Source organism: Bidens hawaiensis, unplaced genomic scaffold (genome assembly GCF_021521415.1).
Source record: "Bidens hawaiensis isolate Kalapana, Puna unplaced genomic scaffold, B.hawaiensis_p1.1 tig00038202_1, whole genome shotgun sequence".
NCBI lineage: Eukaryota > Viridiplantae > Streptophyta > Magnoliopsida > Asterales > Asteraceae > Bidens > Bidens hawaiensis.
In genome coordinates this window covers 121,945-129,480 of record NW_027496711.1, presented here as the reverse complement: position 1 = coordinate 129,480, position 7,536 = coordinate 121,945, and positions in this window count along the sequence as shown.

The window sequence follows — 7,536 nt, the reverse complement described above, 5'->3', positions numbered from 1 at the left end:
TACAAAAGTCTTTTAAACGTAAATACAAAATAGATCAAATCCAATTACTAGAATATCGAAGTCCTAAGCCACTCGCATGACGCTCATGTTTCGGTCTTTCTAGGAGCTTCGTGAATGGATCCGCAAGATTTTGATCAGTTCCAACTTTGCGAATACATATCTTTCCTTTTTCAACTTCATCCCTTATGTAGTTGAATCTCCGCTCTATGTGCCTTGTCTTTTGGTGCGAACGAGGTTCCTTGATTTGTGCAATCGCACCCTCGTTGTCACAAAAGATTTCTAGGGGGTCTTGAATGGTAGAGACCACCCCCAGATCAGTAATGAATTTCTTCAACCATGCAGCTTCCTGAGCTGCCAATGAAGCGGCGATGTATTCTGATTCTGTAGTGGACAATGCTACCACTTCCTGTTTTGAGCTCTTCCAAGAGACAGCTCCTCCATTAAGAGTGAACACATACCCAGATTGTGATCGAGAATCATCTCGATCAGTTTGGAAGCTCGCATCCGTGTAACCTTTTATAGCGAGTTCCTCCTCACCAGATCCATATATCAGAAACATATCCTTAGTTCTCCTAAGGTATTTCAATATGTTCTTAACAGCCATCCAATGACTGTTTCCTGGATTCTGTTGGTATCTGCTTGTCATGCTCAAAGCGCATGACACATCCGGTCTAGTACATATCATCGCATACATGATGGATCCTATAGCAGAAGCATATGGGATTTGTTTCATCATCTCTTGCTCACCCTTTGAGCTTGGACATTGAGCTGAACTCAATATGGTCCCTCTTTGAATAGGTACAAAACCTTTCTTGGAGTTTTCCATCTTGAACCTTTTCAAGATCTTATCAATGTATGTACTTTGGTTCAAACCTATCAAGCGCCTTGACCTATCCCTATAGATCTTTATTCCCAAAATATAGGCAGCTTCACCAAGATCCTTGATGGAAAATCTACTTCCAAGCCAAGCCTTAACGCTTTCCATGGTTGGAATGTCATTTCCAAATAGTACAATGTCATCGACATACAATACTAAGAAGGTAATTATACTCCCACTAGCTTTCTTATACACACAAGCCTCATCAGCGTTTTTGATGAACCCAAAACTTTTGATTTCTTCATCAAAACGATGATTCCAAGTTCTAGATGCTTGTTTCAATCCATAGATTGATTTCTTTAACTTGCATACTTTATTAGGATGTTTTGGATCGACAAAACCTTCAGGCTGAACCATATAGACATCTTCCTCAAGATATCCATTTAAGAAAGCGGTCTTGACATCCATTTGCCAAATTTCATAATCATAATGTGCAGCTATGGCAAATAATATCCTAATAGACTTTAGCATTGCCACAGGCGAAAAAGTTTCATCATAATCAACCCCTTGAGTTTGAGTGAAACCCTTAGCTACAAGTCTTGCTTTATAAGTATCCAAGTTTCCATGCATATCAGTTTTTCTTTTGAAAACCCACTTACTTCCAACAGCTTTGGAGTTGAGTGGTGGTTCAACCAATTCCCAAACTTGGTTGTCATACATGGATTGCATCTCAACGTTCATGGCTTCAAGCCACTTGTCGCAATCATTCTTGGACATTGCATCACGGTATGTGGTTGGTTCATCCGAATCTACCACGTAGCAACCTTCTACAAAAAATCCATATCTTTCAGGTGGATTGCTAACTCTACCAGATCTGCGAACGTTTTGTGTGTTTTGATCAACCACTTGATTACTTTCAACAACCTCTTGTTGAGTGCTAGTATCAACCAATTGTGTATCATCTTGTGGTTCTTGATCCTCATCAAGTTTCACTGTTCTACTATTAGTTCCTTCCTTAAGGAACTTAGTTTCCAAGAACTTACCCTTTCGAGCAATAATAACATTTTGCTCACTAGGATCGTAAAAGTAATATCCTAAATCATCTTTAGGATAACCTATAAAGATACACTTAGTGGATCGGACTTCTAATTTGTTTGGGGTGTATTGCTTTACATAAGCTTCACAACCCCAAACTCTTAAGAATGATAGCGATGGAGCCTTTCCATGCCATATTTCAAAAGGTGTCTTCTCCACTTTCTTGGTTGGAGCCATATTCAATATGCGAACAGCGGAAAGTAAAGCATAGCCCCAAAATGATAGAGGTAAAGTGCTTCTAGCCATCATCGATCGAACCATATCTAATAGGGTACGATTTCTCCTTTCAGACACACCATTATGTTGTGGTGTTCCAGGTGGAGTAAGTTGTGAAATAATTCCACAATTCTTAAGATGATCTTGAAAAACACCACTTAGGTATTCACCTCCTCTATCACTACGAAGTACTTTGATTGTGGTCTTGAGTTGTCTTTCTACTTCAGTTTTGAAGTCTTTGAACATTTCAAAAGCTTCATCTTTGTGTTTCAATAAGTACACATAACCATATCGACTATAATCGTCAATAAAGGTAATGAAGTATCTTTCACCATTCCTAGTCATTGGTCTAAAAGGACCACATACATCCGAATGTATGATACCCAATAATTCTTTTGACCTTTCAAAAGTTTTATTAAAGGGTTGCTTTGTCATTTTGCCTTGTAAACAAGATTCACATACATCAAATGAATCATACTCATTTGTTTCTAGAATACCACTCTTGCGAAGAGTTTGCATGCGATTCTTGCTTATATGTCCAAGGCGACAATGCCAAAGATAGGAATCACCCAAGTCCTTCTTGAGTTTCTTGGTGCTGACATTGTACATTGAACTACTATGTGACATACCACTTTGATCTATTTCATATATACCATTCATGGGTATAGCTTTAAAATAAAACATGCCATTCATCAAAACATGAATATCATAATCTATAAATTTAAGATCAAAGCCACATTGTTTTAAAAGGGACACGGAAATAATGTTTCTCCTTAACTTAGGAGCATACAAAACATTCTTCAAAATTACTTCCAAACCACTTGGAAGCTTTAACAAGTAGTCTCCTTGGGCTTGGACTTCAACTCTTGCTCCATTGCCCATAAAGAGACTAATGTCCCCTTTGTTGAGTTGTTTACTTCTTTTGAACCCCTGCAACAAATTGCAAATGTGAGTTCCACATCCGGTATCAAGTACCCATGTATTTGAAGAAATAACATTTAGTTCAATATGTATAGTAAAGATAATACCTGAGGTATGCCCCGCATCCCTCTTATCTTTTAACGCATTGAGATAGGTCGGACAATTCCTTTTCCAATGACCTATCTCTCCACACTCAAAGCATGGATCTTGCGCCGCAACCTTTTGCTTCTTTTCCTTCGGTTTGGTGGGCGTGATGGCTTTCCTCTTTCCCTTTCCTTGGACGTGGCCCTTGCCCTTAGCAACACTTGCTTTGGGGTTGGAGTTATGTCCCCTTTTTCCTTCATTGATTGTTAGAACGGGTAAAACCTTTTTACCCATTCCCGCTTCGGCCGTTCTTAGCATTGCGTGAAGCTCACCAATGCTTTTGTCCCATCCATTCATGTTATAATTCATGACAAAGGTTTCAAACCTTTTGGTCAAAGAGTTGAGGATCAAATCCGTAGCCAACTCATTAGATACGGGACAATTCAACCTACGAAGCTTTTCGATGTAGCTTTTCATCTTTAGGACATAAGATGAGACGCTTTGGGTTTCCTCCATACGACATGCATGAAACGCTCGAACCGTTTCGAAACGTTCCGCTCTAGCTTGTTGAAGGAACATTTCCTTCAATTGAGTTATCATGTCGTATGCCCCATGATGCTCGAAATCCTTTTGGATTTCGGGAATCATAGTCCCTAACATGAGGCAAGAGGCTTGCACCGAATCTTTGGTGTACTTGACCCAATCGTTATAAGCCTCCTCATTTTCCACGTCAGGCTCGTCGGGAATGGGATCGTCTAAGACATATGATATCTCTTCTTGCTTGAGAACTATTCTCAAGTTGCGATACCAATCCATAAAGTTATTATGGTTTAGACGATCCTTTTCAAGGATGGTTCTTAAGGATAGGTTACGGGTGTTATGGGTAGAGGTGTTTGCATTGTTAGCGGCCATCTACAAAATTTAACAAAGTTCTATTTAGTATTATAATTAATTTAATTATTAATACCCTTTTATTCCAGATTTTAAAATAATAATTAAATTCTAGAATCCAACGATAAATCAAATTTCGGTTAGGTGACCTTTATCCCGTTATTTGATTTAACAAGGTAGTCAACCTTGACAATTGCAACCCTTTGCAACTTCTAGAGGTATGGGACCATTCGAAATCCTTATTTCGTGTTGGCATGTTTATCCCATCAACACCATTGGATCCCATGCTTAGGTGACCTTTATCACATGGTTTCCAATTCAAGTCGTCCTACTTGTATAAACATGTAAGATTAACATACAAGTGTTTAGGTGACCTTTATCCCACAAATATGTTAATATTACCCTAAGTATATTAGTTTGCTCAAAATGGTTAGGTGACCTTTATCCCATTTAAAGTTCCCTAATACGTTAAGTGTCATACAAAAGGATGGTGTTAGACTTGTTTCTTTGGTAATTATGAAAAAGGGATTTTAAATTTTCAAATATTCTAGTTGAAAAACATTATGCCATATCCTAACATGCATTTAGAAATATGGCGATTTTGAAAACCAATTTTCAAGGTTCTAGTTATAATAAAACCAATTTTATTATAGGTGAGTGATCGCTTAGTTTTAATAAACCCATTTAATTAAACTAATTGACGCGATATTACCAAAAATATATTAGAACCCGTTTTATGCTTGTTGTCGTTCCTATGTGACGGTTTGGATATCCTAATATCTATCAACCACACATTACATTAAGTAAAACAAACAACCAAGCATACACATGCAAAATATAGTCATAACCGAAAACCGCTAAATTTGACCATACTTGTTAGCCGAAACAAGTATAGGTCATAAGTCACACCTAAGGGACAAAACATGACACAAGGATGGAATGTTGACTCCCACTTGATCTTGCATCCAAATGCTTCAAGTATCCTTTCCAAGTTGTTGTGTTCTTGTTGGGCTTGTTAATGGGCTCCAAACTTCCAAAAGTCTTCTTGGGCCCAAGAGTGAAATTTATGGGCCTAATGGGCTTGAATCCCATGATGGGCCGGTGAGGCCCAACAAGCCCAAAATTTCGGTCCAAGGCCCAAATCCACCAATTCTTGCATCTTCAATTTTTTTACAACATGTATCCTAATACATATTTTTCTAAAATGAAGAAAATGCAACTAATCTACTTATTACATACCATTTATGAACAAATAAATTACACAAGCCTAAAATTATGAATTATTACAACCATATTGAATAATAAACATAATCAACATACACAAAACAACAATCAACACATCCAAGGTCTAGGTTTCGGTTATGACACATCCAAACATACCAAATGTTCTAAGCATGCAACCTAAGCAACCAATGCCCAAAATATCACAAAGACAAAAGGTGCCCCCCCCCCCCCCAAGAGGCTACGGCCACCCCCCCCCCCCAAATTTTACAATTTTGATATTTCAACATCCAAATGTTAAATGGTTTCCTAAGATCTTTCCATGCATGTCAAGATCTTACAAAACCATGAGGGGTAAAATCCACCAAATTTTCGGACCCCTTTTTCACCCATGAAAAAACCCGAAATTTAGGAACATGTAAGGAGCATAAGTCCTTGTAACCGGCTCTTGATGCCATTGTTGGGTTTTATACAAGGTTATCAAAGTTTCAAGTTAACCATTTTAACATGAAAACGCAACGGAAGCTTAGATTTTAAAACTTGTTAATGAACATACCATTATGTTAAAACTAGAACCCGAAGCCAAGGATCAAAATTACAAGAACAAGATGCTCACAAAATGTAAATTATACCTTCTTCTACCTTTAGAAGAACAAGAGGGTTGTTGAAGGGATGGTGGATGAATGACAAGCCTCCAAAGAAGAAGACCTCAAGAGTGTGATACCCCAAGCTATTTGTGACAACACACCAACTTGTTGCTAGGATTTGAACACTTGAACAAGCTCACAAAGCTCTCCCAAAACTGCCCAAAATGGCCGTGAGTTTTGGAGAGGAAGAGAGAGATATTTTGAATTCTTTACACACTTGAAATTTACAAAAGAACAAGACACAAATGCATGTATGGTGAATGGAGGATTAAAAGGAACCCATGACAAGTTACAAAGAGCATCTTGTTTTTGATTGGGTAAAACCACCACCCCCACATGGGTGGCCGGTTTTGTTTTGTTTTTTTTTTTTTTTTTTTTTGTTTTGTATTTTGTTTTAACCATTTAAAACATCTCCATTCATTTTATAAAACTCATTATTATAAAATGTACATACATTTATATAATTATTTAACCAATTAAATAATTAATTTATATAAACAAATTATCCAGATAATTTATTTAAATCCTCAAGTGTGTTTGTTTAGAAAACCAATTTTCTAAACACGTAGTGTTCGGTATTCGTTTAAATGATCAAATCATTAAAGAATACATTTGGTGTTGTCTAGCTTGTTATTTGGTATGACCCGACTTGGATCAAACACAGTTAGCCACATTAGTATAAATATGTGTCTCGGGTATACGTAATTCCAACATATTCTTCAAGTAACAATTGTGGATTATCTTCTAGAGGGCAGATAGTTAATGACAGCTGTCCAATGGCATTGCCTTCCGGTCATTTTGGCCGACATATGTCCTGTCACATGGATGACTTCTAAGGGTGTCTGGATGCTTTCGCGTGTGGTGTAAGGATGTTCATCCTCTACCATGTTATGAAGGTGATCCATATGTCCCGCGGGTGGTATATGAGGGGTTCCTCTACGACCCGCGGGTGGTACTTAAGGGTATTTGGATCTTTTTGGTACACTACCTCTATAAGTCCCCCCAGTCTAGCGTTTCTTCAGCGTGAAATCTTTATGCGGGTGAAATTTTGGACTTAATGTATTTCGTGGGTTTTTAAATTTTGAAGTTAGGTAGAAAATATCTTCTGTAGGTGTAGATAATCATGAAAAAAAAGACAAGGTGACCACTCGCAGGCGCGTGAACAGGTAATGGAACGTCTATGACGGCTGTTACTGTACCCAACTGTGCAACTTTTTCTCTTTTTCAAATTTCCCGCGTGACGTGGCGATCTTTGATTGGGCGATGACTTTCTCTCTCCACTGTTCATATCCCATTACATTAATTGCGATGGGTATAAATAGAGGGATTTGTCTTCTATTCGAAGTTTTATCACCTTTGATTTCTGAATATCTTCCTATTTTCGTTCTGATAAAACACTAAACTTCTCGTACATCTTCTTGCTATTTCACCAAATCTTACTATAATGGCGAACGTTCAGACTGAGGTCGATGAAATAGAAGTTTTATGGGATCGTTCTGAATATGAGAAGTTTCATGAGACTTATGCCATTCCACCGGAGTAGGAACCGGAATTTCCCTCTCCCGGTTCTATTGCCAGCCTGCCACCGCCTGGCAAAATGGTTGTGTATTCTGATTATTTCGTCTGTGGGAATTTCCGTTTTCC